Genomic DNA, 19,469 nt, shown 5'->3' on the forward strand with positions numbered 1-19,469 from the left:
GTTCCCCACCGAGATCCACCCGGACCATACATTTTTTCGGACGCGCATCATCTCTTCCACTGTCTCACTCTGGGGAACGGGCCGACGCCCCGCCCTGTACCCGTCTGATTCTCTGCGCAGCTTGGCTTTGAGGTTAGACTTACCGTGCGGCTCCATCCTTAACTATTTGTCTGCTGCCACAGGAACGTCCCCCTGCCCAGGACTTCCACCAGCGCGGTGAGTGCGGACTACAATGCAGTCCAACGAGCTGCGCGGTGTGTCCGGGCTCCCGCATCCCTTCGTGGCAGGGCTTGGCACGGATGGACGTGATTTTCGCCCGCTATAGGGTAGGTCTTGCTCAGACCCCGCACTTAAAGTGCACTGGTCTGGAAACGAGAGGCCATTTAAGTTTACATCTTGGGAACCTCACGCTTTCCTAAAGTGCCGTCTCATGTTTTGTTCTCTCGGACAGCAGATGAACACAAAGTATTGGGGGGGGGGGGGGGGGGGAGGGGGGACCTACATTTGTGACTCGGCTGTGAGATTACAGTATACTCTTGAACCTGGATGTGGAAGAATGGAAGGGTGAATGTAAGCCAACATCATAGCCCTGGAAGTGGGGGCACAGAGTGCTGCTGAACCCCAAAAGAAGCATGCTGGAGTTTTACTATGGTGAATGAGGAATAAAGAGTCCTTTACATTTATCTTGTTATATTTGCTGTCGGTGTATATGGAAAGCTAAGTCTTCTGTCGAATTGCTGCGAATTTTTTAACACGGACATTAGTGCTTCCTTTTCTGTAAAGTAAAAGGGTTTTTTAAAGCAAGCTATTCAGGCCTGGCTCCAGGAATTTTTATTTGGGCGGGCCAAGGGTGCATTTGGGTGGGCCACCGCGGGCTCGACTTGTCGCATATGTCTAGGCAGGCCTGCTTCAGGGCCCTCCTTTATCTATTCTTAGTCTTACAAGGCCCAGTAAAACACACTCTTTTCTAAATCTCTTTCTAAATATTATCACTTTCAAAAAGTATTTTTTCCATGTAATGTTCCTTTGAATGGAAGAGGAGGTTTCTGAGGTGAGAGTATCAGGCAAGTGACACTTCATGAGCTCCCTCTGTGCGAGCCTTCAGGGAGAATCCCTCTTCATTACTACCTCCACCAGACCCTGGAGTCTACAACGCACTCGCTTACAGGCTTGAATATCCACTACTCCTCTACAATGTACCTTATCTCACAGCTGACCATATCAGGCACCATCGGGCTCCACTTTCAATTTTCCAGGTAAAAACAGTAACATCACCTTCAAACTTAAAACATTGAATATAGCAGTAAATATATTTAGCACGCACTTTAAAGTATGTTCCACAGTAGCCCTTAAGACACGACTGCTAATTAAATAAAGAAAACCGGAAAGGCCATGACTAGGCCGGCTTCAGCGCTGATGCAAAAGTCTTTTTTGACGCCACACCAATAACCTCTTTCTCCGTAAATACCTTTTACTATCCAACAGTGCCCCTCATCCTTCCATGCCCCCCCTATTGACCTCCTCCTAGAATTCCCTCACTGCCACATGTGCCCCTCATTTCCCTATAGCTTCTCCCCCTTATGACCTCCTCCTCTGATTCCCTCACTGCCACCCTTCACCAGTGCCCCTCATGTCTCCCTAGCTCCCCCCTCCATCCCATGACCTCTTCCTCTGATTCCCTTACTGGCACACTCTAACTGTGCCCCTCATCGCTCTATAGCCCCTCCCACTACCTCCTCCTGGGATTCCTTCACTGCCACCCTCCAACCATGTCCCTCATCTTTACGTAGCCCCTCTCTCATATGCATTTCATTTGTTGTATATTGATACTCATATCAGCGTAGTGTGTCAGTACTTTACACCATGCACACATTATACAAAGACAATGAATCATACAAGTATGTAAATCAGTCTACAGGGAATGTCACATTAGCCAACGAGGATTACAAGGTGTATGAATCACATGGCATCCATACTGGTGGGCAGTATATTTTAAAAGGGTTTGGTCTGGGGAAACAACCTTAGGATTTAAAGAGTATTCCATGGGGGTCAGCTTTACTGATAAAAATTTATATCTGCCCAAACATACTAATTTTAGCAACATAAGAATAATGAAAGACCGAGGAAGTTCTAACTATATCACAAAAAAAGCAAAGTTCTAACTATACCATTCATGTTTGTATGCAGCTCTTTAGTGACAGTTCATTGGTCACTGTCCTATGTTAGGATCTCCTGTGACAAAGGCAGTAACCCACTGAGCTTCCACATAAAATATAGTTCATCTGCATTTCAAAACTACTAGCATACAAATTATTGCTCTCCTGTAGGATCATTAATCGCCAGCATTATCTGGGCATTTTGTATTGTCATATTGTTGTCCTGTATCAGCCATGATAATGATAAAAACTGTTTAAATGAAGCGCACACGAAGTATGTGTCCTGCTGGGCCTGTGCATATTTTTAAAAGAAAAACAAATAGTAACACATTATCTTACCTACTACTCCATTAATCAAACTTTGTGTCAAAGCCTGATGTGATGAGCAGCTCAGGGGTCAGGAATGGTGAATAGGAGTAAACAAACTTTTTTTTCTCCTGCGCTGCATAGAAAAATAAATATCCACGCAGCAGAACAGTAGGCAAAGGTTACTCATGTCAAAGAAAGAATTTGTCGCCTTTCCCCATGTGGAGATGAAGGGGTGAAAAAAATAAGCAAAGCCTCGTTAACATGTAAATGGTCTTTTAAAGACCTGCGAAGTACTCTGGTGCTGCTGCGATAATCTCAAAGTGTGTGTGAGCCCGGAAAGCTGTCTCAGCCTAGGCGCACGTACACACAGACAGCCCTTTGAGGTTTGAGCCCAATGCCGTTGCGCGCCTGCCTTCAAGCCCTCACTGCGAGGGCCAAGGCTCTTGTTTGGGTGGTCCTGCCCCACCCGCTAGAATCGGGCCTGGATGTATTTGACAGTCTGGTTAAGGCGCAAGGCGTGTGAAAGGAAAGGCTGCAGGGTGTCTTTTGTTTTCTAACACACATTATTTGAATACTTGTAACTGAACTGTGCAAATATTTAAAATATATCTGCAGTTAACAAAGCACAGGATGCACGTTTTTCTGTCATTCTGAAGTGTGATGGAAACAAAGATTTTAATAGGATCAAGCCACTTTTCTTAGTGATCCATAAATGATAAAAGTTCACAGAAATCCGATTTCAATGCATGGTGCACTATATAATTTTCTGTGCAAATGTAGTGGCTGTTTTAATGTCAGTGTGCTGTTTGTAAATTACAGTCTGCTACCACACCATGTTTTTAGTAATAACATTATGACAGTGTGTTCCAAAACTCTACCAGCTGCACATTGAACCTGCAACTCTCCCTGCTGAACAGACACTGCTCATTTGCTGCTCTTGTTCTGTGTGTCGCTTGGGTTTTTACAGTCCCTATGACTTCAGTGATCTAACATTGATGTCAGGACTCCCACTCTGAAAATTGTTTTAGTAATACTGTAAGCCGCCAGTACAACTACAGAAAGTAATAATAACCTATTAGGGTCTAAGCCAACTTCTGCAGGATAAAGCAATACTGTGTTGCCTCTACGAGCTTTGTTTTCTATTTACGGGTAACGTGAACATTTGTATCCTGCCTGCTTGCCACTGGATTCAAGCAAGCCTGGCTGAAGACGGCTGTAATGCCAGGTCCTAGAAGGCTTGAATCAGGTCCATGGAAGGCATGGCTTGGCAGTTCGGGCTGGACTGTTCCCATGAGGCACAGGGTCAGACTGATTTGCATATGGCCATGTCTGAACTGGGGTGGCAGAGTGGGCTAAAGAACGGTGATGGATTAAACCCAGATCTGTTGACTGGGTGGGAGTGTTTGGTTCAGATGCTCCGTCCATCACCACCCCTTTTTGTACTGTCTTATGTGGTTTCCCTCCTACATTCTTGCCTGAATTAAAAAAAAAAATATATATATATATGTACCCCTGACGTAAGTTTGCTCGAGTTCCCTGCTTGAATAAGAGTGTGTCTGCATATGTTTGTATCTTATTTTCCTGGAAACGCTGTGGTAAACAGTAGTTGCCAGATTATTGTTGTAAGAGTATTGTATTAAGTTTATGTTGCTTTCTCAAAGACCATCTATTTAGTTATGTGATTCTCCTTTAATCTCATAATAATTTAGTTATCACTTGTAGTACATTAATTTTTATGTCTCGTGACCTAAAATGCGCGCAAGCGCATTGAGGGAACGAGAATTCAAGTGGCCAAAATCCTCTTCAAACCACGGGCTTTCAGCCGCGGTTTTCTTTAAGTTCACGTGAATCACGTGATTAAACATGCACGCGCATGCATCGGCAGCATTTCTCCTGCAGGCTCGCAAAAGGCTCTCCTCCCTCCCCACATCAAAGGCATCAATCACCCTCCCACAGGCTTCCCCAGCGCTGCCCGGCCCCCTGCTTCACAGCCAGGCCATCTGTTCCCTGCCAGACCTCTCACACCATGCCTGTGTACTTCAAAGGCTTATCACTTCACACGGCCGGCCGCAGGCCATGCAACCAGAGCACTTCAGTTGGTGCGCAGCCCCCCTCCCAGCACTGCCTTGTTACTCTCGGCAGCGGTGAGTCCCTAAACACTTTTTATATTTAATTAGCAGCAGCAGCATTTCTCCTGCGCAACGCCACTCTCCCAAGCAACCCCACTCTCCCAAGCAACCCCACTCTCCCAAGCAACCCCACTCTCCCAAGCAACCCCACTCACACACGCTACCCCACTCACACACGCAACCCCACTCACACACGCAACCCCACTCACCCACGCTGCGCCACTCACCCACGCTGCGCCACTCACCCACGCTGCGCCACTCACCCAAGCTGCGCCACTCACCCACGCTGCGCCACTCACCCACGCTGCGCCACTCACCCACGCTGCGCCACTCACCCACGCTGCGCCACTCACCCACGCTGCGCCACTCACCCACGCTGCGCCACTCACCCACGCTGCGCCACTCACCCACGCTGCGCCACTCACCCACGCTGCGCCACTCACTCACGCTGCGCCACTCACCCACGCTGCGCCACTCACCCACGCTGCGCCACTCACCCACGCTGCGCCACTCACCCACGCTGCGCCACTCACCCACGCTGCGCCACTCACCCACGCTGCGCCACTCACCCACGCTGCGCCACTCACCCACGCTGCGCCACTCACCCACGCTGCGCCACTCACCCACGCTGCGCCACTCACCCACGCTGCGCCACTCACCCACGCAACGCCACACACCCACGCAACGCCACTCACACCCACGCAACGCCACTCACACCCACGCAACGCCACTCACACCCACGCAACGCCACTCACACCCACGCAACGCCACTCACACCCACGCAACGCCACTCACACCCACGCAACGCCACTCACACCCACGCAACGCCACTCACACCCACGCAACGCCACTCACACCCACGCAACGCCACTCACACCCACGCAACGCCACTCACACCCACGCAACGCCACTCAAAGCCACTCACACACACGCAGTGCCACTTTCACCCACACTGTGCAGTGCACAATAGGTCTCGCAGTAGGAAAGTTGGAGCTATTGGTTTTGTAAATGACAAAGCCCTTTATGTTTTGAAAATGAAAACAAAAATAAAAGGCATTGTTATTTGCAATTGTAATAGCTCCAACTTTCCTACTGCGAGACCTATTGGCAACGCCAGTGCTTGTTGTTTTATTTGCTGTGTCCTTCTTTTGACGCCTATATGGTAACATGTTATCTACATTTAAAGAAACATTGCCATGTCTTCATCCATGTAGCAATCAAGAATGGGGAGAAGGAAAATTAGTGATCCCACCAAGTTCCTTGGCTTTAAATACTATTAATCAAAAGGGGGGAAGGGGGGATCACTTGTCCTGTATAACCTGGGTACAGTTCTTACTAGAATGACCCTTGTTAAAAGACCCTCATACACGTGTAGTCATGGTGGTATGGGCGGTATATCTTTATTCTCCGCCTTCGTTTACACGTCTGTGCAGAATCACGGGGTCAGTTGGTATGCACACTCCACCTGGAGGAGAACACCCTAGGTTAAAACAGTAGTGATCAGTGATTGTTGGTGAAGTGAGAGTGAATTTCTTAAAAACAATCCAATCATGCCGGGGAAGAAATAATTTTATTGACCGGGATTGAATTGATGATAGAGGATATGGTTGAATACGTTGGGGAAATTATTAGGATTCACACATATTCAATCCTCCTGTGTACAAAAAATGGTCGACATGTTTCAGCCTTATTGCCCAAGGGGTCGGTGCGGCTTTCTTCAGGACCAGGTGAGTTCGGTGAAGAGAGTGACTAAGGTCTACTCTCTAATGAAGGTCAAGGTTGGACCTATAAGTGAAAAAAAGGAATAGTATTGCTAGGGTGTGGGTCATAAGGATTAGTACAAAACTTCAATTAAAAATAGGTTTTTACTCAAGAGTTAAAACTACGCTATCAAACTCCCTATCTCTAGGGGACATAAACCACATACTCAGTACTGGGAAACAAGTCATGGCTGGGAACCTCCAAAGGTGTATGGCAGGAGGTAAAGGTAACTCTAGAGTTCATGCATCTCCCTAGGGTTCCTCAAAATACTTATTGTTCAGTAAGATACGTAAAGGTCTGGTTTCAAAAGGAATCTTAGTAAGGTAGAAAGCTATTTAATCTCCAACATAAGTTTGGGGTATTAAAAGGTGTTGTTACTACAAGCAACAGTATCAGGAGGCTGTTGTGATTTAACCCCAGATACCGAAAGTATACTCAAAACACATACCTTCCATTAGTTACTTTTTAACATTTCACGGGTACCCAGAGGCTTGAAGGAGGGGCTCCTACAGAAACAGGAGTAAGATTAAGTTAAAGGAGCGGATGGATACTTATCTCCGTTCAGTGACTCGGTCGTTCGGTCTATCCGCGCCATACCTCGTTGCTCCGCTCGCGAACATGCAGCTTGTGCTGTCTCTGCCTCTCGCGGTCCCGGATACGGCAGTAGCCTACGTTGCCGGGTTAAATGGTCATTTTCCGTGTGGAAATGGAGAAAAGACTCCTGGGGATTAATAGAGTGTTCATTGGTAAAGAGAAATATCGGCAAAAAATAGATGCGATATTAGTCACGAAGTATAGATTATACCTAATCGGTAAAATAGTGGTGGGTTTATACAGATTGGTGGTAGTTGTTATAGGGAGAATTAATGTCACCAGTAGAAGAAAGACTCCCGTATTGGTGTCAATTATCAAATGGATGGGTATTGTTATTGAGGTATTGGAGGTAGTATTATGATTGGTAAAATAAACCATATATAGTGGTATTATGAATATACTTGTTAGTTCTTATTCACAGCTGCTAGCAAGATTCTCAGGGGGACAGCTCATCTGTAGAGGCTCAGCCATGGGACACTATCATTCAATCCCCATTGGTCTGTCTTCAGACGATGAACCCATCTCTGTTCCTTTTCGAACAAGATGCGCTCCGCATTGTGATCTTTATTGCTCAATGTCTCTAAGATGACCCATTTTAGGTCTTCCACAGTATGTCCCTTCTCCAAATAATGGTTGGCCATTTTTGTTGTTGCTTTCTTGCACTTGACATTACTTCTGTGTTCACAGATTCTTTGCCGTATCTTCCTGCATGTCATTCCAATATACTGCATATTGCAGGGACACGTGATCATATAGATCACGTGGCTGGAATTGCAATTAGTATGAGTTCTAATGTACCATTTCAGATCTGGTAATAATTGAATCATTTTCGTGGGGGTTGTGAGGGGGCATACCGAACAACTCCCACAAGGGAAGTGACCTTGGACAGGTGGAAGGTCCCAAAGTTGTGTTTGTTTTGCTCTCTGCTCCAATTGCGGTCTAGTGTGTACTAGAATGTCCTTGAGGTTCTGGGTCCTTTTATTGGAGAATCTCGGTTTAGGCCATGATAGATTCGCCGAGGTAAGGATTCGCCAGTGTTTATTGATTATTTTCTTGATATGATTGGAAGCTGGACTGTACAGAGCTAAAGAAAGAACAGATAAGAACCGCAGTACATGGCATCATTATGACAGAATATCTCCGCGTAAATGCTGCACCCAGAGGCCTTTGGGTGACAAACAGCCCACGAATCTTTCTCAAAGACTTAGCCTTTAGGAAAGACTGGTCATCGATTTCGTGGAAGTGTACCAGGGATTATTTAGTACTTATCATCAAAACAGCTACAAGACTAACAGACGAATTGCAGGTCAAAATCCAAGTAATCGAGACCAAACTAAACACCATGGTAGATATAAGCATCTACAAACGCAAGCTGGATGAAATTAATAAGGAAATGAGCGATAACCAGGAATACCTCACACAACAAAAACTCCAAAAACTATCTAAGGAGCTAAAGAGGTTTTCGATCGAACGGATACATCCGTATAGTAGCAAAGATTTCAAGAGCAATGATAATGCTTCTAATCACAGCACCAACAGTGGCTCTTCAGTGGATGGGTCTGATAGTGGTGGGGATGACCACTATAACAATAGGAGAAGAGGCAACTTTAACAAACGGGGCAACCGTAGAGGTAACAATATGTGGCCACACTACCAAATGGGCCCCCCAATGCCCTTCCAATCATACAACCCACACTTTCAGAACTGGATGCCTCCTTTCTTCCAAGGCCCCCCTATAAATCACCAACAACAACAACAATTAGGACCCAATTTCAATCAACGTCCTTTTTTAGGAGGGGGCCGTGCTCCACAAAGACAAAGAGGCAGAGGAGTGACCTGGTCCGACCAACCACGCCAAGTACAGACCAGGAGTGTCACCAAAGCCAAAGCGGGACCGAGCACAGCGACCTGATTGTTAATTTAACAGAAAGGACACTCACTCAAGATCAAGTGAAAGTACTCAACAAGGGCCTGGGCTTTGTACCCACACCAAACTTGGATATCTTTAAAACCAAGTGTGAGATATCTGAATTTTGTCGGAAATTGAAACTGAAGGCCTTCTTTGGAGAACAAGAAAAAGCTACTACGGATGGTGATACTTCACTCAGGAAAAAGTCGAGATTCTGTCCCCTAAACTCACAGATACCAATAGAAATACCAACTACCCCAAACAAACAACTACCCCACCCCTTCCCCCCACACACCAGCCCTCATCCCCGTTCCTCTCATCCTCATTCCTCTCACCCCTGATACCACAGCTCCCATCCGCAACCCGTCTAACCTCGATCAACATCAGACTGACACACACAAATGCAAACCCCACCCTTTATCCCCCCCCATTCTCAGCCCCCACTTCCACCCATTAACTAATCACACAGAACACACCACCTCCATCAACTCAACTCCACCCTTTCAAAAAAGTACCATCTACAATCCCACTACGCCCCCCAGTCTCACCCCCCACTACCCAACCTCCACCCCCTTCACCACTAATAAACGCACATCCTCCACCCTACACTCCACGCCTACCACCAATACTCTCATCCACACTACCAACCTCTCCCCTATGTCACCTACGACCGAGCCTCCCATCCCCACCTCCAACACATTTCCCACAGGGGACCACATTACGGCCTCTCTCCTCCAGCTCAAAGAAGACATGGACATCATCAAACAACAACTACTCTGTCTATCACGCTCCAGTCACCCTTCACCCAACACCCTCCACCAGATCAAACAGGACATCCACATCATCAAACAATTACTCAGCACACATCCCAGACACCACTCACGCGCCTCCTCCATCATCTCCGCTCCCAACTGGTCCTCCATCCGGGCGGCGAACTCTCGCACTCGACCACCACCACACTGGACCTCAATCCCTGTTCACAATCGTGAAAACCGCCCCCATCGCTCCTGCAACCCTCTCTCGGACCTAGACACAATCACCCTCCTCCGCTCCTATGACTCAGCTCCCCATAGCAACACACCCGACACTCTCACTGCCATTCCCACGATTCACTCTAATCCCCTTAGACCCCCCACGCTGAACAACAGAATCGCTATCCATAGTAACCTGAGTAAAGTCCCCCTCGCTCTAGAACACCCTTCCACCCTCGACACACCCCGTCTCAAATGCACTCTCCTCAACTGCAGATCAGCCGTTAGACACTCCGCCGCTATCGCCGATCTCATCCTAAAATTGGATCTTGACTTAATCATCATGACTGAAACATGGCTAACAGAATCTTCTACACCTATAATGGACATTTTGGTCCCCCCCCAACTACCACATCACTAGACTTGACAGGTCTGGCAATAAAAAAGGTGGCGGAATCGCATGTATATACAGGAGCAACCTCTCTGTCTTGAAAGTAACTTCCCCTTCCCTACCCTCCCCAACTTCCTGTGAATATATCTGCCTCGATATTCACAGTGAGGACAAACCGATCTGCACTCTGCACGGCATTTACCACCCACCCGGTGACAACCTTACCTTCTCCCAACAAATCATGGACATGATCTCAGCCAACTCCGGGCGACAACTCACACAAATATACCTTGGTGACTTCAACCTCCACTGGAACGATCATAATGATGCGGTGGTAAAAGGTCTGAAGAATTTCCTTAACGCCCTTGACCTCACTCAAATTTGCAACAGTCCAACACACAAGAAAGGCTCTATCCTCGACCTCATCATCTCCAAAGAGGCCACTATCAAACTCGAATCTATCCAACCCTGTGATTGGTCGGACCATCATACCATCACATTCTTCATCAATGAAAAAGTTAAATTTAACCCCGTTCAACCCGCCAGGCCCAAAGTCTGGAAAAGAGACATGAAAAAACTAATCTCAAACTCTCTGCCCCCCAACAGCTGCAACTTACTACTTCCTCCTGCTGGCGTTAAAGATGTCCAATCCTTGACTGATCACTATCTTAACACTATGACCTCAATAATTAATGAAGTCGCACCCTTGCAACTAAAAAAAGCCACCACAAAAATGTCCAATCCCTGGTACGACGGGAGTCTCAATGACGATAGACGCGCCATGCGAATGGCAGAGCGCACCTGGAGATCAGCTCCCTCCGCACTGAACCTAAAAAACCTGAAGAAAAGGAGAAACGCCTACTTCAGGAAAATAAAACGATCAAAATCAGACTTCTTCAGCCGTCAGCTTGACCAAGCCAAAAATCGTCCGAGAAAGCTGTTTGAGCTTATCCGAACACAATCCAAAGAACAACCCCAACATCTCAACACTATGTGCGAAGCTCCCTCCTGCGAGGACTTCACCTCCTTCTTTAACCAAAAAACTGACAACATAAAGAATGACCTCCTCATAGACGCAAGCCTCTATCCCAAACCCCACCGCATAGCACCCACTACACCAAAAAACAATGCCACCTGGTCAACCTTTCTCACCTACACGGAGGAAGAAATTGGCAAACTGCTCAGCACTCTGAAACCATCCAATCACCTCACGGACCCCCTTCCTACTAACGCTGTCAAAGTCCTTACCCCGTCGCTCCTTCCACTCTGGACCAAAATCATTAACAGCTCACTTCAACAAGGGATCATTCCCGACTCCCTCAAAGTTGGTCAAGTCACACCTTTGCTAAAGAAACCTACAGCTGACCCCTCTGACCTAAACAACTACCGTCCCATTACCAACATTCCGACTCTTGCCAAACTGCTGGAAAAATGCGCACAAACACAATTAACTAAACACATTACTCAGTTTGATCTCCTCAACTCTCATCAATCAGGCTTCCGAGCAAATCACAGTACTGAAACTGCTATGACTCACATAATCGACGACGCCCTCCAAATCCTAGATCATAACGATACTTGCCTCCTCATCCTCCTTGATCTCTCCTCTGCATTTGACACTGTCAAACATGAGAGCTTACTCGAACTATTAAACACAAGAATGGGCCTATCTGGAACTGTGCTCAAATGGTTCACGTCCTTTTTGCATAACAGGTCGCAGAAATTCAAGAGCAACAACTTGATGTCTGCACCAAGACCTGTATCGCTAGGCGTACCACAAGGATCCTCCCTATCCCCAACTTTGTTCAACCTAGTTATGGAACCTCTCACCACCTTGCTGCAAGAATCCAATGTACACTTCCACATGTATGCTGACGACACTCAACTCTATCTCAAACTACAATCACCCAAAGACATCACGCTCTTGAACTCAACGATCAGAAGCACCCAATCGTGGTTGGCCGCTAATCAACTGAAACTCAATGCCCTTAAAACAGAGTTCCTTCTGATCTCACCACCCGCGAAGAGCACTACCGCACAAATGTGGCTTAAAGACCTAACGGCACTCAATGTCCAACCCACCATCGTGGACTCAGCGAAATCTTTGGGCATAACACTTGACACCAATCTCAGCATGCAGGAACACATCAACAAAGCAACTAAGGGAGCGAACTACCAAATCAACACCCTTAGGAAACTTAAACCTTTCCTTCCAACCAAAGACTTCCAAACTGCGGTACAATCGCTAGTCATACCTCGAATAGAATACGGCAGCACCGCCCTCTGCGGTCTCCCCCTAGCCACTACGGCACCCATCAGAGCCTCTCTAAACGCCGCAGCGAGACTTATCACTGGATCAAAAAAACACTCACACATTTCCCCTGACTTCAAATCCCTGAATTGGCTGCCGTTTGAAGCCAGAATACACCTGAAAATCGCTTGTCTGACGCACAAGGCTGTCCACCTGAGCTCACCTAGATACCTCGCTCAGAAGCTGACGATTTCTGGAGGCTCCAGAATCACTAGAGGTACAAATAATCTTTTGCTAAAGCCTAAAAGATTCCGCAAGGAAAAAACCTATAAACACTCCTTCTCAGGAATGGCTCCCAGGATTTGGAACTCGCTCCCCCCTGAAACCAGGCTCATCACCTCTACCATACTTTTCAAGAAAGAAGTAAAAGCGATCCTCATGGCTAAATACACTTGAACCACTACTGGAGATAAACTACAAAGACTTGATACTCCTCTGTACTACTTGTCGAACCCTTTGTATTGTTATTTCGATTCTGAAATTGACTTATTGATTGTTTTATGTTATCACCTCAATGTACCTTGAACATGTTTGATGTATCTGCGTATACATGCTCCCCTCCTCTGTAAAGCGCTCTGATATCTGCGAAGATCTTGTTCGCGCTATATAAAACTTTCTAAATAAATAAATAAAATAAATACAGACATTCGAACAAGCGGTGATGCATGATCTTGATGATCTAACAACTCTGACAAAGAAACCATTTCAGAACATTTCGAAGAGAGAACAGCATGCTCTTCAAGAACTAAAAAATGATAAGGATCTGGTAATAAAACCAGCGGACAAGGGTGGAGGGATTGTCCTGCTCACGAAAAAGAGATACCATGAACAATGTTTGGAATTGCTGTCTGACAACACCTTCTATGAAATCATTACTGTAGACCCTACACCCAGGCTACAACAAACCATAACACTGATGATCGAAGAGGCTGAAGCACATAACTGGCTTTCTAAAAAAGAAGCGGAGTTCCTATGTACTGACACCCCGAGAACACCATATTTTTACTCTTTACCGAAGACACACAAAGCTAGGAGCCCACCCCCGGGACGCCCCATAGTGTCCGGTATCGGTTCAGTTCTGGAACCTCTATCCCAGTTTGTAGACGAGTACTTAAAACCTTTGACCCAACAGACTCCAACGTACCTTAAAGATACTAGAGACCTTCTGAACCATCTCTCCACTGTGACCTTTTGTGAAACATCCATGATCCTTGTAGGATTAGACGTGGAAAGTCTCTATACGAGTCTCCCGCAAGGAAAAACGTTGGACACCCTGGAGAACATATTATTTAACATGGATTGGAACTACAAAACACCAAGGCATTTCATACTGGAGTGTTGCAGACTTGCATTAACAGAAAACTATTTTCTTTTCGAAACAACCATGTATAAACAACGACATGGAACCTCGATGGGCAGCACATTTGCCCCGAGTGTGGCCGGATTGTATGTCAGTGATTTTGAAAAAACGTTTGTCAACAATCCATGTAACCCCTTCCAGAGACAGATTCGTTTCTGGAAGCGTTACATAGATGACATTCTTCTCATCTGGGAAGGAAGTGCTGACAGCCTGACACAGTTTCACAAATGGTTGAATGAACAAGATCAATGGCTCAAGTTTACATACACATCAAGCAAAGAGAGTCTAGACTTTCTGGACATCACCATCTACGTGGAAGAGGGCATATTACACACGAAAACCTTTTTTAAACCCACGGCCAAAAACAGCTTGTTGTCGTTCAACAGCCACCACCCACGACCTCTGAGGGAAAACCTCCCATTCAGCCAGTTTCTACGCTTACGGAGGAACTGCAGCAAAATCGATGAGTATCAACTCCAAGCCAACGATCTGTGTGCTAAACTCTCAGCTAGAGATTACCCAAAGAGAGTGATTAAGAACTGCAAAAAAAGAGCTAGGAACCAAAACCGTGAGAGCCTCCTAGAGACCAACCCAAGAATTCAAGAACAAGACCTCATGACCTGTGTCACGACATACAGTCCAGCTTCCAATCATATCAAGAAAATAATCAATAAACACTGGCGAATCCTTACCTCGGCGAATCTATCATGGCCTAAACCGAGATTCTCCAATAAAAGGACCCAGAACCTCAAGGACATTCTAGTACACACTAGACCGCAATTGGAGCAGAGAGCAAAACAAACACAACTTTGGGACCTTCCACCTGTCCAAGGTCACTTCCCTTGTGGGAGTTGTTCGGTATGACCCCTCACAACCCCCACGAAAATGATTCAATTATTACCAGATCTGAAATGGTACATTAGAACTCATACTAATTGCAGTTCCAGCCACGTGATCTATATGATCACGTGTCCCTGCAATATGCAGTATATTGGAATGACATGCAGGAAGATACGGCAAAGAATCTGTGAACACAGAAGTAATGTCAAGTGCAAGAAAGCAACAACAAAAATGGCCAACCATTATTTGGAGAAGGGACATACTGTGGAAGACCTAAAATGGGTCATCTTAGAGACATTGAGCAATAAAGATCACAATGCGGAGCGCATCTTGTTCGAAAAGGAACAGAGATGGGTTCATCGTCTGAAGACAGACCAATGGGGATTGAATGATAGTGTCCCATGGCTGAGCCTCTACAGATGAGCTGTCCCCCTGAGAATCTTGCTAGCAGCTGTGAATAAGAACTAACCAGTATATTCATAATACCACTATATATGGTTTATTTTACCAATCATAATACTACCTCCAATACCTCAATAACAATACCCATCCATTTGATAATTGACACCAATACGGGAGTCTTTCTTCTACTGGTGACATTAATTCTCCCTATAACAACTACCACCAATCTGTATAAACCCACCACTATTTTACCGATTAGGTATAATCTATACTTCGTGACTAATATCGCATCTATTTTTTGCCGATATTTCTCTTTACCAATGAACACTCTATTAATCCCCAGGAGTCTTTTCTCCATTTCCACACGGAAAATGACCATTTAACCCGGCAACGTAGGCTACTGCCGTATCCGGGACCGCGAGAGGCAGAGACAGCACAAGCTGCATGTTCGCGAGCGGAGCAACGAGGTATGGCGCGGATAGACCGAACGACCGAGTCACTGAACGGAGATAAGTATCCATCCGCTCCTTTAACTTAATCTTACTCTTTCTGTAGGAGCCCCTCCTTCAAGCCTCTGGGTACCCGTGAAATGTTAAAAAGTAACTAATGGAAGGTATGTGTTTTGAGTATACTTTCGGTATCTGGGGTTAAATCACAACAGCCTCCTGATACTGTTGCTTGTAGTAACAACACCTTTTAATACCCCAAACTTATGTTGGAGATTAAATAGCTTTCTACCTTACTAAGATTCCTTTTGAAACCAGACCTTTACGTATCTTACTGAACAATAAGTATTTTGAGGAACCCTAGGGAGATGCATGAACTCTAGAGTTACCTTTACCTCCTGCCATACACCTTTGGAGGTTCCCAGCCATGACTTGTTTCCCAGTACTGAGTATGTGGTTTATGTCCCCTAGAGATAGGGAGTTTGATAGCGTAGTTTTAACTCTTGAGTAAAAACCTATTTTTAATTGAAGTTTTGCACTAATCCTTATGACCCACACCCTAGCAATACTATTCCTTTTTTCACTTATAGGTCCAACCTTGACCTTCATTAGAGAGTAGACCTTAGTCACTCTCTTCACCGAACTCACCTGGTCCTGAAGAAAGCCGCACCGACCCCTTGGGCAATAAGGCTGAAACATGTCGACCATTTTTTGTACACAGGAGGATTGAATATGTGTGAATCCTAATAATTTCCCCAACGTATTCAACCATATCCTCTATCATCAATTCAATCCCGGTCAATAAAATTATTTCTTCCCCGGCATGATTGGATTGTTTTTAAGAAATTCACTCTCACTTCACCAACAATCACTGATCACTACTGTTTTAACCTAGGGTGTTCTCCTCCAGGTGGAGGGTGCATACCAACTGACCCCGTGATTCTGCACAGACGTGTAAACGAAGGCGGAGAATCAAGATATACCGCCCATACCACCATGACTACACGTGTATGAGGGTCTTTTAACAAGGGTCATTCTAGTAAGAACTGTACCCAGGTTATACAGGACAAGTGATCCCCCCTTCCCCCCTTTTGATTAATAGTATGTCTTCATCCAACAAGCGGTACAAGTGTGATTTATTTTATTTAAAGAATTTTTTTTTTTGTGTTGGTACCGTAATTATAACTTCCTTGCAAAAAAAAACATTTGAAACCTTTAATAAATTCTCTGCTATTAAATTTTAAGTGGCTCCTAAAACGCTCAGGCTTTTGCATATACATTTAATAGAGAAGTGTACTGTATACAATAGTATAAAGGGCCCTATAAAACCACTCGAACTGCCAGAACTCTCCGTCTGACAGTTAGTGCTTGAAGCACATGTCACTGCCTCACAATAGCAGCCGTAAATGGGTTACTAAAATGCTACGGTTCTGGGCGTCGGTTGCTGTTCAGATTGAGTCATTATTTTGTGCAATTTGTAGCATTTGAGAGGCCCGGTATTTGATGCATATTGGCCACACTGGCTCATTAGGAACTAACCCCTGCATATCTGACATTGTGTGCCTCGTATTCTCTGCTGCCACTGGGGCTGTGGGTATGCTGCGCTGCATGCACATCTGCCTGGAGGGAACAGCATCATACCTGCCAGTGTGGTCTATGACCAGTGTATTACAAACCATGGTCAACAGATCTCAGATTGAGTGCCCGATACTCTCTGCTACCAGTGGGTCTTTGCATACAATGATTACTGTGCACTCCTGACTCTGGTCTAACTGTCCCAAATGGGACCTTTTCATCTATTTTTAGGGCGAGCCCTTATGATGCACTGCATAGCAGTGCTCGTGTAGGCGAGCTTGTTTTGTAGGGGTTTTTCAAAATGGACCTGGAAATGCCACATAGCTCATGCGTGTTATTTCCTAGGTCATATGCCTTGCAGTGGCGCGCGCGCGCACCACTCACCGGGTTTTTTTTTTTTTTAATCCATTTCACTGTCTCCCAGGAGCCTCAGTACCCACTCCGGCAGCAGCTGCCAGGTGACCTCGGCTAAGCATGGATGAGCACTGGGCCAGCACTATCACGGACTTCCCACTGGCCTTCAAACCTCATAGTTAAATCTACGTTGAGCCTTTTTAGGGCTCGCCCCTTTCCTATTCCGCAGGAATAGGAAAAAGAGCCCTAATGCAGCTAAACCACAACTTCAGGCCAAGGGCTAACCAGCGGATTTTGGGAAGTGCACGCCTCGTGCACGAGCTTGCCTGAGTTTTCTGCCTATCAGCCTGCCAGTTCTCCTCCCCTAATTATTCACTTCGCCGGCTCTGGCTCTTCAAAGGCTCTCCTCCCCGCCCCCCCGCCTGCACTTCACGGCCGCCCCTGTCGCTTGCCTTCTGTCCCTTAATCTCCCTGTGACTCCCCACTCCCCTCTCCTCGATCGCTTTCAGTTTCGTGATCACCCATGTGCCACATCTCCTGCCATATTCATTATCAAACTAAGCATAGATGACGCCTCTGAGTTATCACCGCACTTAGCACTCAGACGAAACTGGCGTAAGAAGCCGTCCATACAGTTATAAAATGACGTGACGTGACTGCATCCTCTCGGGCATTTCTTGACCCTGGTGCCTTAGACACAAAGGGTACTTTCTCAGAAAGAACGGATTAGAGTAACATATTCAGCCAAGAGGAAGCTGGGAACGGAACACACACCCTGACATGGAAGTAACATTGGAGCAGCCGCACAGAATTCGCAAAAGTGCTTTTTCAACAGTTTCCTGGACGTGTGACATCTGCCTGTGATTGGCAGGTGTGAGAAGGGTGTTCCAGAACCCGCTTGTGACACCAGTAAAGACATTAATTCCGCTATGCTAGTGATCTTCAAATTATATGGAAATCTTTGTATGAGGTGAATGACTTCACTTTGGATTTCAGCCCTATTCCAACATACAGATCACTGCAGTAGTATGTATCAGTCCGCTGCACTATCTTAGTATTTGAAATTGAAGACCCTGTCCAGCAGATTCTATGTAGTTCTCTGCAGCTAGTGCAATAACCCATTCCGTGATTACTACTCCTCTGAGGCGGAAGCCGGAGGACGAGACGACCACTATTTTAATTTGTAATTTTGTTTGTTGCACTTTTAACTTGTGAATTGTGCTATTCTTAACAAGCTCTTCACTCACCCTGACCGCCGCACTCACCGCCCGCTCCTCGCGCAGACGACTAGGATCTGACTCGTTGGAGGCAGGGCTTGCCGCCATTGGGGGTTGAGTCATTCAGCGCACCTGTGCTGGGATGAGTCCCACCCTCTCTCAACCCTATATATTTCATACCACTTCCAGCCCGTGCAGCGGACGGGCGCAGCGGGCGCGCCAAAGGCAAGCCCGTCTGCGTCCGCACCGGGCCCAGGGCCACCTCCCCCCCCCCCCCCCCCCCCCCGGTCAACTCGTCCCTCGGACCCCCAATGCCCCTGCCATGATCAAATATACTTCCTCTCAACTTCTAGAACTCAATCCTTCGTCCAACCTACCGCACTCAATACCTTCATTTCTATATATTGACCCTTCGGTAGGCCCTCTCAAATGCCCGGTTTGCATTAACCATACTCCCCCCGGCTACCACCCCTAAACAGGTTCTGGCAGCACTCATTAATGTACGCTCCCTTCCAAAACACAAACTCGACATCTTAGAGTTCATTGTGTCACATAACCTCGATCTATTGTTTATCACCGAGACTTGGGGTGATAACTCCTCTGGCCTGGATTTCAAAGCAGCCCTCCCTGAGGACTACTGCGTCCACAGATTAGATAGCTATACCGCCACCCTTTTTAATAGATCTATCAAATATAGAAACCGCTATAAACTCAAAACCACAGTCCTTAATTACAGAGACTGCA

The 19,469-nt window shown here is 46.3% G+C and overlaps 1 protein-coding gene across 5 annotated transcripts in view; it reads left to right on the top strand.

Annotated features, from left to right (window-relative positions):
• The window catches only part of LOC147701399 (beta-1,4-galactosyltransferase 3-like), a 243,792-nt gene that overhangs the window by 241 nt on the left and 224,082 nt on the right, over nucleotides 1–19,469 (top strand). The window contains exon 1 of one of the 5 annotated variants that reach the window (XM_086930079.1): nucleotides 68–1,256. The exons of 1 other annotated variant lie outside the window; for it this stretch is intronic. The gene's annotated coding sequence lies outside the window, so the exon portion shown is untranslated. Of the gene's footprint in view, nucleotides 1–67; nucleotides 1,257–19,469 lie in introns of those variants that run through there. 3 more of the 5 variants (XM_086930076.1, XM_086930080.1, XM_086930081.1) reach the window with 3 other exon arrangements.

The sequence above is a fragment of the Lissotriton vulgaris genome, chromosome 7 (assembly GCF_964263255.1).
Source record: "Lissotriton vulgaris chromosome 7, aLisVul1.2, whole genome shotgun sequence".
Lineage (NCBI taxonomy): Eukaryota > Metazoa > Chordata > Amphibia > Caudata > Salamandridae > Lissotriton > Lissotriton vulgaris.